This window comes from Sus scrofa, chromosome 1 (assembly GCF_054392235.1).
Source record: "Sus scrofa isolate SSC_HxYL_T2T_F1_AM1 chromosome 1, Sscrofa_HxYL_maternal_Yorkshire_Landrace_v2.0, whole genome shotgun sequence".
NCBI classification, from domain to species: Eukaryota; Metazoa; Chordata; class Mammalia; order Artiodactyla; family Suidae; genus Sus; species Sus scrofa.
Genome location: NC_139383.1, coordinates 266,928,267 through 266,941,002, shown reverse-complemented (window position 1 = coordinate 266,941,002; position 12,736 = coordinate 266,928,267). Strand labels below are relative to the sequence as shown.

Below are 12,736 nucleotides of genomic sequence, written 5' to 3'. Positions count from 1 at the left end.
TTGGTAATGGGGATGTGGCATTATAGCAATCCATTTTTACTGACTAAGGTTAAGAGGTTTTATCTCAGGAAACACAAATAAAGAGAGAAAGAAAAGGGAGAGAAGAAGAGGACAGGGATATCCAAATGTAAGGGAAGAAGGGTTGACAAACAATTGATGTATTTTGCAAAGCATAAGATTCAAATAGAAAAATGATTTCTTAAGGCTCCACTTTAAGTTATAGGTTTTGACATCCTCCATCCATGACATGCAGAAGCTTCCAATTGTAGTTGTACATCTCAGATCTTCTTGAAACAATAATCTGAGCTAGTATTTCCTGGATTTTTGTGTCACCTCATCTCTCATCACCTGCCTGTCTGCGCCTTCCTCAGGGGTGAGGACCAGGATGCTGTGTGGCCTCTGTCACCTTCCACTGTGATGTGGGCTTCGGCAGCTCCAGCAGCTCCAGCATTCAGCCTGCTGAAATACCTCCACTGCTGCAGTACTCTCTGGAGGTGTCAGATGATGCTAACTGGAAATGTTGAGAAAGTCACTTTGGAGAACATTATGACCAATGATATACAACACAAGTAAAGACTAAACAGATAAATCGTTTCCCCTTCCTCTTTGCTTAATCATGAGTTGTTCTGATAGATAGTGATTCGGTACTGCCTCTCCAGAGACATCCCCCATGACCTAACTGGTGGATATTCTAGTGAACTTGTAGATAGATAAGTACTGCATCATCTTGTGCTTGCTTTTCCTTTGTCTATGCCTCATTTCCCTTCCCCCCACCCCTCCTTTGAGTGGAGGTCCCAAGAAAATACTAAAATGTAAGCATTGCCTCAATCTCTTATTTTTTCAGTGACCCAACTAAGTGCAACTCTAAAGAAAGTCTAAGGAAAATGGGGTAGGTTGCAACCATTGTGAAGAAAGGAGACAGGAAAGGGGCAGACCCTATAGAAAGTACCAGAGTGGGCCCTGGAAGAGTTACTATCCATAAACACGAAAGTTAATCACAAAAGACCTTATAGATTACACTTTTCCATGGAAAACAATGACAGGATAGACCAAGCCCTATTTTGTCCACAGGGCCTCTGCAGTCAACCATGGTGACTGTGGTTAAAGGCTTACATCATTAGTAAAACTTAGCTAGGAAGCATGGCTATCCATCCTTGATTTGTTAGTAACTCCGTGTGTGACCTTGGGACATGTCATCTCTCTACTCTGCCCTATGATTTTCTCCTTTTGAAAGAAAAAAAAAAAAAAACAGATTTGGATAAATCGGCAATTAAGATTCCTTATAGCCTAAATTTTCTTTTCTGATATGTTTTAAAGCCTCCAAATATTCATCTGTGCGGCCAGGCTTTAGATGTGTCTCAACTAATGACACAGAGGCAGTGAGTAATTTCTTCTTCAGAGCATAATGGCTTCTCAGTAGGGTCAAGTATGCAGCGCTGCTTTCCATCCTGGTGTGCCATTCAGGAACACCCAAGGAAATAAAAGTATGAAAGGTCCTATGTGGAGACCTAATTTCATTCCCTTTTAAAATTCAACAGGAACATGCTTCAGAGTCAGGGCACTGGGAATCTGAGCCAGCGGCTGACAAATTTAAACCAGCCCATCCGTTCTACCACAGCAAACGCAGGCATGGAATCATCTTGCTGCCTTTCCTCCTTCCTTCCTCCCTCCCTCTGTCCCTTCCTTCCTTCCTTTTCCTTCCCCCTCTCTCTCTTTCTTTCTTTCTTTCTTCCTTCTTTCCTTCCTTCCTTTCTCTCTGAAATAAATTATAAATGTAATGGAAAATAAGGGGCATTTAGTATTGCCTCTGAGAAAAATTGGTCAAATGAATGCATATTATTGGTTTCCATGATTAATGGAACATCCCATCCCTCAAAATGCACTCAGATTTCCAAACCCTTCAAAAGCTTACTGAGATGCTAACTGCCTCTGGACTCAGAATAAATGGAATTCATTTTTCTGGCTTTTCAACCTTGAGTGTCCTTAGAGCTGCTAGAACAGCTGGAAGAGCAAAAGCTAGGGCATCTGCAGACCTGGATTCCTGTTCTGTGGCTTTGTTACTGAGTGAGTGGTCTTAGGCAGATCTTTCACCCCCTGGCCTCCTTTTTCTTCTTAAGGAAGGATCCGGGTTTGGTTTTACAGACAGTAATTGCTCATTTATTTGCATTTCCCTTTGTGGGGTAGGGAGCTTCATGAGGGAAAGGTGAGAGTGAGCCCCCTGGTTAGTCAGACCCACATTTCTTTCACCTTTACAGGGAAAAAACAGAAAAAGTGGAAGTTCCCATTGTGGCTCAGCAGTAACAAACCTAACTAGTATCCACAAGGATGTGGTTCAATCCCTGGCCTTGCTCAGTGGGTGAAGGATCCAGCATTGCTGTGAGCTGTAGTGTATGTTGTAGTCGTGGCTTGGATCTGGCATGGCTCTGGCTATGGTGTAGGCCAGCAGCTGAAGCTTGGGAACTTTCATATGTTGCAGGTGTGGCCCTAAAAAAGGCCAAAAAAAAAAAAAGCACAAACTCTAAAACCTCTTGGGAACATCTCTCTCTTTTTTGTTTTTGGCCACGTCCATAGCATATGGAAGTTCCCAGGCAGGGATCAAATCAGAGCCACAGCTGTGACCTGCATCAATGACAGGTCCTTAACCCACTGAACCACAGCAGAAACTCTGTGGATCTGGCATTGCTGCCACTACAGTGTAGGTCACAACTGTGGCTTGGATTCAGTCCCTGGCCTGGGAACTTCTATATGCTGTGGGTGCAGCCACGAAAAAAAAAAAAAAAGAAAAGAAAAAAAAAGTTTCTTCATAGAATACATAAAGACAGTTCAAGTACATTTTATTATATCATATCCTAAATTACCTGATATACCATATCCATTGACTAGAGCAGAAAGAATTCTAATCATTCCTACAATGTGGCCTCTTGGTTATTTCTTTTCCTCCAGGCAAAACTTGACTCAAAGAAATAAGATTAAGCTTTGAATAGAGGCCCTTTCATTCTGAGTGGAGGACCTCAGACAGGTTACTATACTTCCTAGGCATTTACAAAGGACTTACAATGTGCAAGATTGCTTCTAGAGCCTGTAGTGCGTGTTACTGCCTTTGAAGCTAAGGTTGGATAAGACACAGACTCTGCACTCCAAAAGGAAGCAGAGAAAATAAAATAACTGTAGTGAAATAAGTGCCATCATGGAGGGAAACACAAAATACTGTAAGAACCTGAAGGAGATAACTTGGAAATGTACTCAGGGAAGACTTCCCGGAGGAAGCAGTGTGAAACCTAAAAGTACACAGATGTTAGCTAAACAAGAAGTAGGGAACACAGATGAGGGAGGCATGGGTAGAACTAAGAAGATACAGTTGGGTGGGATGGTTTGTAAAATGGGCTGATGTGGGAATCCAATAAAAAAATGACACGAGAATAGAATAACTACTACCAATATTTGGATCATAAATAGTCATTGGTAGTCAGATCAAAAATAATCGAGTATACGAATTTGCCTGCTAGGCCCAAGAAAACAGAGAAAGTTTCACTTTGCTAGAGGTGGAGAGGCCTATGATCAGATTTTCATATTACAAAAAGCAGTCTGTTATGTACAATAGACGGGTGGGGCTGGGCTGAACAATAATCAGAGGTTGGTTAGGAGGCTGGCAGTCATGGCAGCCTACACTGGGTTGGAAGCAGTGGAGGTGGATTTTTGAGATTCTAAGAAGGGAGAATCTACAAAATGGTAATTGATTGGATATGGGGCTGCAGAGAGAGAAATAATAATGATCTCTCTCTTGGATGACTGGATGAATAGCAGGGTCTTTCCACTGAACTAGCACCAGGAAAACTAAGAGGGGGGAAGAGGTCAGGGTGAGAGGTGATAAGGCCAGATATGAATATGCCGTAATGATGTCAAGTAGCTAGATGGATATGTCTCGAATTAAAACTGAAAGCAACGCAAAATAGAAAACAGCCAGAAGTAAATATCTGGGGAATCATGAGCTCATAGCTGTCCTTGGATCTCAAACTTTAGTAAAATAGGGATAGCACAACTTGCCGACTTCATGAAATTGAAGTTCGGAGTGAATGAAGCTGTGACTCTAAAGTTAGTTGGTAAACTGAATGGTGCTATACAACTGCAAGGTGTTTCTTATTAACTTTAGAGTCTAGGGGCACAAATGATAGCTTCATTGGATTCATTCCATCCTCTCTACCAACAGCACTTGTCTCGTAGATAACCTTTGGCTAAATAAAGCCCTTTAAAATTTGGTCTGAGTTTGCAAATTGAATTAGAGGGAAGGAACTGGGTAGGAAAGGAAGGAGGGATAAAAAATAAGACAAAGCCAGAAGGCACATATAAGAAAGTATAGAGCACTTGTTACCCCAAGCATTTGCTGGGTACCTTTATAGGTGTTTTCTGAACTAAGAGGTCCCGAAGAATGGAAGGAGCAGCATTGTCTTAGTTGCTGCCCAAGTAGATCCCTATCTCCCATCCTCACCAAAAGAATGCCTAAGTCATCTAGGTCAGTTACATATGGGCTTTTGTTTTCCTACTCGATTACTCAGTGCAGGGGTGCAGGACACTTCTGGATTTCACCTAGAAAGAACAGCCGCAACCCCCAGCATCACCACTCCCCTACAGTGGAGTGGGACTGCTCAATAAACACCTTTCCTCTGTATACTCATAACATTCTGATGAGAAGAAGGGGGTGACTCAGCCACAGACTAAGAGATGAATAAGTATCGCCAGCCCCACTCAATTATGGGGCCAGAGGGAAAGGCAGTGTTTGCAAAAGTCAAAACAGATTTTTGAAACGGTTTCTCTTCCAGCCTCTGAAAAACCTGCTCATTCAATTCCATTTCTGTTGATGACTTTGGCTTCTGAGTCAAGGCCTTTCTCTGGCGGCCCAGAGCTCTGACAATCCCCCAAATGTCAGGGGCTTGGAGAGCTCCTTGGGGTAAGGTGTCCAAAAGGACAAGGCTCCCAAGCCTCAGAATCTGTGCTGCGCCCCAGCGTTTCCAAAACTCCAGGATCCTACCGAGACACTGAGTTGCAAATGTGAATTGTTGAAACTCCTCAACCACAGTCTCCTGGGTGTTCCAACAGCTTGGGCTCCTTCTTAGCTGCCTTGTAGTGATTAATTACCATCAGGCAGCCAGGTGTCATGGGACCCCACTTCCACAACAGCCACAATTGACTTAACTTGGCCATTTGGAACAAAAGTCCCAGCTCAGACCCTGAGTGCCCTTCATAGACCACCACAAAAGGAGGATTTATAATAGAAAAGGAATTCCCACCCTGCCTCCCCTCAGTTCAGGGTAAATGAGGAGAGATGGATTAAAGCTGGAAATGTGATGGACAGGGCCATTTGGTTCAGGCCATAGTTGTAATCCTGGCTTAGCTGCTGCATGTGTGATCCTGGTCAGGTAATTTCTCTGAACTCCAGCAGCCCTCAAGGCACTGTGGGGAGGGGGGTCTCTGCTCTACCACAAAATAGACAAGAGGCAGCATGCTTGACAAATGCTTCACTTCCTCTTCTTCAAAGCTATGCACAGTACATAATGGAGGTGGCGGTTTATCACAAGACCTTTGGTCCGGCATCGGTATTGGAATGGTGGTAATCCCCTACACATGATGAATTACCCATCTCAGTGTTTTTTGTTCAAGCTGTTCCCTCTGCCTGGAATGGTCCTCCCTCCAAATACGTCTGCAACATCACCTCTTTCACCTGCAGCCTCAGTATCATCAGGAAGTGTTCCTTCTCTGTGCACCAGAAACATCCTCTGCCTACCCTAATCTTAACCCCATCATATGTCACATCAATTGACCGCTCACTCTTGATCTGTTTCTCTCTCTAGCATGAAAGTTCAGTTAATGCTTGTTTATTTGAATAAATTTGGCTTGTTTCAAGAATAGAGCATTTTAACAAAATAACTAACATAATACTCATAAAATAACTAACATAATAATCACAAAATAACTAAGTAATATGCCAGCATCTATAAAGCACTTTTACAAATGGTTCTTCATGTAAGCATAAGGGCACATTTATAGGACAGGTAGTATTGTGGTATTAACCCACATTTAATAGATACAGAAACCAAGTCTCCTAATAAACTGATATGGCAGACACCTGGCAGAACAGAATGGTAAACAAACACAGTGTATCTGACTCTTAACTGCAGAGACCTTCCTTCAAGGGCTGCTCAGAAGCACTCTTAAAGGGCAAATGATTGTAGCAAAGTTGTGTTTTTTATTTGTTTGAGTGACTGCCCTTTGCTAGGCACTGCTCCCTATGGTGGGACAAATATTAATGTCAACTTGAGTAAAACACAGTTGGTGAGTAAAATTAATAGGACAAAATCCTTTCACTGATTCAATGTCTCTTTCCTGAGAGCCTTGATGTCCCAGGCATCAGTGTACATGTCCATTATAAGAAAGATAATACTATTGTGAGAGAATGAGCCTTAAATCCTGGTACAACTCAATGTAGATCATATGTATTCTGTATTTGTACAAGTTTAAATTTTATGCAAAGAACATATATATTCATTTGTACTCAAGGCAAACAAGTTGGAGGGAAAAAAGAACAAGACAGGACACGTTGCCCACCTTTATCTGTTTATATTTTTCTCGCCACTAGCTTATCATCTTTATATGCCAAAAGTGCAATAAAAATAACGTAATGCAGAATTTGAGAAGGTGGAAAGTGTCCATCTATCTGGAGAATCAGTGAAATCCTCATTTTATCTGGGATTTATGATGATAACTTTTTAAAAAATGTCCTTGGCATAGGGATTCTTAAGGGGTTTTCTGGAAAGCCATAGTCCCATCTGCAATAGATGTTTCTAGGGGAAATTTTTTTTTTTTTTTTTTTTTTTTGCTTTTTAGGGCCACACCCACAGCATGTAGAGATTCCTAGGCTAGGGGTTGAATCAGAGCTACAGCTGCTGGCCTACGCCAAAACCACAGCAACGCAGGATCTGAGCTGCATCTGCAACCTGCACCGCAGCTCACGGCAATGCTGGATCCTTAGCCCACTGACTAAGGCCAGGGATTGAACCTGTGTCCTCATGGATGCTAGTCAGATTCATTAACCACTGAGCCAGGACGGGAACTCCAATTTTTTTTTTTTTAATTTAAATAAGAGAAAAGCAAAGTGGTGAAGTAAATGTTGGGGTTTTTTTTGGTTTAGGATTTTTTTTTTTTTTTTTTGGTCTGTGTTTTGTTTTCTTTCTCTTTTTGCTTGTTGGTTTTTCCTGTGGGACATCTCAGAATATGCAGTGAGCACATTTCTTGAAATCATGAGTGAGATGAGGGTAGGATCTCTCAAGGAATTATTCTGAAAACAAGCATTGAAGCTAGTGGTCCCAAGAAAACATGTCGATCCATATTGCCCTTCTGGACTTTAAATATCTCTTTGGCTTCATCTATGGAATGTTGATAACTACTAAGGTGAGTCTGGGCAAGGATCAGGAAAAAGAGGTATCTCTAGAATATACGATGGCAACACAAGAGTTAGGCAGAGGCAGATGCACTCCTCTGAAGCATTATTTCCTCTCTGGAAGTAGTAACAACTCCATTTAATATAAAAAAGAAAACAGTTTCATCCTGTTTGCAGCCAGGAACCTTCCTTGGAGGGTCAGTGCATAAACTGGGATTTGAGAACCATCGTTTCAATTTCCATTAGGCTTCAACAACAGAGATCCTGGGACAGTACATGGAGTTGTACCAGGATTTAATGTTCATCACTTTGAGAAACTATAGATCTCCCTCCATTTTGAACCATGAGAAGCACCCTATTGTCTGGATACAGCATGGTGTTTGGAGTCAGTTTCTCCATCCAACAAGTGGGGATGATAATATGTTTTGTAGGGTAGGTGTGAGGATGCTGAGAGCTAATTCATGAAAATAATCTAAGACTGCTAGACATGTTGTAGGTACTCGGTAATGGAAGCCATTATTAGCTGCCGCCTCCACAAGAAGTTGAAACTCCTTTACTGTGTTGTAAGATGAAGCACCGTCTTTTGACCCGACAGAGCAATACAATTTAAAAGCCCCTGCTGAGAACGAAGGTCTAGCATTCATCTTCAGTAATTAATACATGCCCTGGGGGATGCTTGGATTGGAGATGGGAGGGCGGGGAATTGTTTTTCCTTTTTGATTGAGTGTCTTTTTTATTCCAAGCTATTCTGAATGTCATGGAGAGTTAATGAAGACATGTTATAGACCCACTGCAAACACAGTAAAAGAGAAAGTACAACAGATTCTGCCACTGTCTGAGTAGATTAAACCCTTAGTTACACTGGAAGTGCAGGGGGAGAAATGAGAGCCGTGCTAGGAGATGGATGGGGTTGATGCTGGTTACAAAGGCAGAAAGGACACAGTTCCATCCTCTTCCATCTTTCCACATGGCTCCTGCTACTTTTTCTTCCTGCTTCAACACTCCCTCCCCGGCTGGCTAGAGACAAGGAGTGGGCCCATGGTGTCTATACAGCCTGCATAATTCAGTCTTAAGGGTGTGTATGGAGTGATCTAGCAAGCTTGCCATGGATAATCTAAAAAAAGAAAAGCAATACCTGTTCCATCAGTAGCTCTTGCTGCTCAAGGGCTGGCCTCAAATAACAGATGTGCAGTTCTTCGGATTAGCAGCCATTCACAACACTTGAAATATCCAACTGGGAACAATCTCCCAGGGTTGGGTTAAACCAGATGATCTAATTAATGCCTGAGGATCCCCCCACGCCTGCCCCTCTCTTATGTATATGATGCATCTGAGAAATGGTTGAATATGTTCTCCCCAAAAGGCTGGGTAGGGCACTCCTTCTTTCATGAGACAGCAATTTGGAAGAACCCCAAGGGGCAGCTAAGGAGGTTAAGAAACTCTGCAAAATTGTTTGGAATCCTCTGGAGAAAAGTTTCCTGCATAAATCTTAGTGATTATGACTTTCTCTTAAAGAAAGAAACAAAGACAAAAAAAAAAAAAAAAAAAAAAAAAAAAGCCACACTTCTACAGTGTGGCTATAAAGTGAGCTTTTTTTCAGAGGAACAAAGTGGTCTCCATTTTTAGGGAATTTTTAGTTCCCCTCTGCTCTTCTAGAAAGGATCTGGTATATGTCAGATGAGTTGATTGAGTTATTGAAAGTGATGGCTCTGCTTCATACCCAAAGCAATCCCCAAACAGAACTCTCCAGTTATATCAGGAAAGGGAATTCTCTCCAGAAGAGGAAAGGAGGCATGGCTATAATCTAGTGTTTGACTGCACAGGTTCAGGAGTCAGAGCTGAGTTCAAATTCTGGCTCCTCCTTCATGCAACTTTACTTAACCTCTCTGAGCCTCATTCCCTCCTTTGTCAAGTGATGATGAAAATGACAATAAGTATTCCCTCCCTTGTGATATTATTTATTTGTGATATTATTTTAAGGGAAATGCAAACGTGGATCTACTGCATCCATATTGACAAACACTATCCATGTTTTAATGCTCTAGTTCTACCTAGTAACAAAAGTATAGGATGTCATTTTTGGGTCAGTTGCATTATAGTTTTCCTTCATCTTGAGATGCATTTGACCACCTATAAAAAGCGGATTCCATGAAAATCAACTCTCATACTTAATATCCCAGAGGCAGTAAGCTTCAGAGGAAGGAATCAAACCCACTTCTATCTAAATCTAAACTCTTTCCCCTTTCCACTTGACAGTGCTGCCTTGAGCTAGGAATGTATACATTCATTTATTCATTCATCCAAAAATTATTTATTGAAGGAGTTCCCATTGTGGATCCAGCTGTAATAAACTTACTGGTATCCACAAGGTTGTGGGTTTGATCCCTGGCCTCATTCCATGGGTTAAGGATCTGGCGTTGCAGTGAGATATGTAGACCAGCAGATGCAGCTCCAGTTCTCCCCCTAGCCTGGGAACCTCCATATGCTGCAAGTGTGGCCCTAAAAAGACAAAATTTTTTTAAAAAAAGAAAAATTATTTATTGAACCAATTTGGGGAAACATTAAATAGGTGAAAGCATTTGAAAAACTAAAGTCCTTTGTGACTGTAGGGTATTATAATGCAGGGATGAACGCATGTCTGCTCTCCCTGGTACTGTGAGTCAGAAACAGAAGCAAAATCCACATCCCCAGTACTTTATCCCATGGCATAAAAAGAAAAACCCTGCATTACAGCTACTGCCCATATAATCCATCTCAAAACTATTGGCACTTCAACAAAGTCTAGCTTCTTGGGTTAATGGTAGCACGGCAATGGCGACAACTGTCAGGAAAGCCAAATGAATCGCCTCTGCACCTGGCCCCCTTGGAAGTCAGGTGGACCTGTGTTTATACTCTGCTCCTTAGTGAAGTTACGTAACTTTTGGTGGCTCTATTTCCTCATCGGTAATGTGTGTTTAGGAAACAGTCAAGATGCCATATGCAATGTTGTAAGCATCTTGGCAGATAAGTACTTAACTAATGTACTGTGTTTTTACACTTTGGGTATAGTGGCTTTCCAGTGACTGAACATCTCAGAGATAATCCAGGACTGAACCAAAGGATCCAAATGGAAGTAAACGGTGGTTTAGCCAAAAATATTCCTGGAGCATCTGGAGTCCCGTTAGAATGTCTTCAGAATGAAACAAAATTTTCTACATGTGAAAGCTTTTTCATCAGTGTTAATGTAAATTCCTTCATTTTATATATCATAAAACAGAGGCCAATAGAGAGGTGATTTGCCCAAGATCACATAGAATATTGCAGGCAAAATAGGAACTTGAGTACACATGTCCTAAAAGCTAGTTTAATTTTTTTCCCACAGAGCAAGCTGCATTGCTTTCCTTCCAAATACAGTTCCTGTATAGTCGTCAAAATAAAGGAGGGGTTAAAATATTTACAATTTTATATTCCAGCATTAGGGATTAAAGATTTCCTCAGACATAACAGCACTGATTGGCTGAGAAATAAACACTAGCCTTTGTGGATCTGTACTAATCAAAAAAGATGCCTTGGAGTTCTCTCATTGCACAGTGGGCTAAGGATCTGGCATTGTCACCACAGCAGCTTGGGTCACTGCTATGGTGAGGATTCGATCCCTGGCCCAGGAATTTCCATGTGCCACAGGCGCAGCCAAAAAAAAAAAAAAGATATCTTCATGACATATTCTTGCAATAAATTTGAAGTAATAAAAACATCCCCTAGGTTTGTTTTGTTTCTGTTTTATCCTAGCAACAATTAACACAAGAGTTAACAGGATAGACTTTGGAGCCAGACAGATAAGGATTAAATCCTGGCTGCTCCATTTACTAGCTATGTGACCTTGATCACATTATTAAACATTTCTGAACTTCTCTTTTTTTAAATAGAGATAATTAAGTTACAAAACTCATAAGGTTTATAGGAATATAAAATTAAATACCATTTGTACTTCATAACAAAGAGCTTGGCTCATAATAAACACTCATTGAACCGTAGTTGTTGTTGTTATTGCTTTTGCTGTTATATTGTATTTTTTTTTCTTGGGAAATCAATAATTCCTGGTTCCCATGGAGGTGCTCAGCATAGCAATAAGATGATGTTGAGTCTTCTTGACTGGGCATCAGGAGACCTGTTTCTTTTATGTCCTACTTACAACTTATTAATTGTGTGACTGGGTCAACATATTCCTTCTTTGGCCCCAAGTTGTCCCTTATTTCAGATAGAACATGTTTTGCTGCATGGGACCAAAACTTTCTCTCAAATCACCCTAAACTAAGTGTGGAAGTTATAGGTTTAGGTAATTAAAACCTCCGCAGGTAGTCTCTCCTTCAGGCTCAGTTTGATCCAGAACTCAAAATGTGTTAAGAAGTTCTCCATTGCTGAAATCTGTCCTTCTCAACATTGGCTTCATTTCCAAATTCCACACAGTGGCAATATGGTTGCCATCAGCTCCAGAGATAAATGCTCTCAGCTTCAATTTCAGTGAAAAAGAGCACTTGTCTTTCCTAAACAGATACAACAAAAGCCCTCGGCCTGATTCTCATAGGCACAGATGGGCACACATGCCCAGCTTGGGCCAATTACTATGGAAAAGAAGAGGGAACACAGTGTTTAGCTTAAGCTTGGGTCGTATACCTTTGCTGAAGATAGAGGTGAGATAGTCCTGATCATATAACCAGTGGTCCAGAAACAGACCCTATGTTAGTTTTTACCACCATATAAGAAATGACTACAAGCATAACAGCTCAAACAACACAATTTTATTATCTCAAAGTTTCAGTATGTCAGAAGTCTGGGCACTGCATGAATATGTCCTCTGCTCGGGGTCTGACCAGATTGAAATCAAGGGGTCAGTCAGCCAGAGCCCCTGAAGCTCAGGTCTCACCTGAGGTTCAGAGTCTTCTTCTAGGTTCACATGGCTGTTGGCAGAATTCACTTCCTTTTGGCTGTGTGACCAAAGTCTCCATTCCCCTGCGGGCTCTTGACCCGGGACCTCTCTCAGCTCTCAGAGGCCACCCTCAGGTCCTGGCCACATGGTCCTATCCTCACAAAGTGGCAGATTTCTTTTGTCCTCAAGATCAGTAAGAGAGTCTCTCTGACACTTCATCTCTTTTTAAATGACTCATCTGTTTAGATCAGATAATCCCGGATAATCTCCTTTTCGATCAACTCAGAGTCCACTGGTTGCTAATCTAATGATGAGGGGGATATACCATTATATTCCTTTGGTTCTGCTACACATAGAATGTACCCTCAAGCAGGAATCTTGAAGACCATCTTCGAGGT

The 12,736-nt window shown here is 41.5% G+C and overlaps 1 protein-coding gene across 2 annotated transcripts in view; it reads left to right on the top strand.

The window, feature by feature from the left end:
- The window catches only part of LOC146407170 (uncharacterized), a 391,157-nt gene that overhangs the window by 182,101 nt on the left and 196,320 nt on the right, over nucleotides 1-12,736 (top strand). The window lies entirely within an intron of this gene.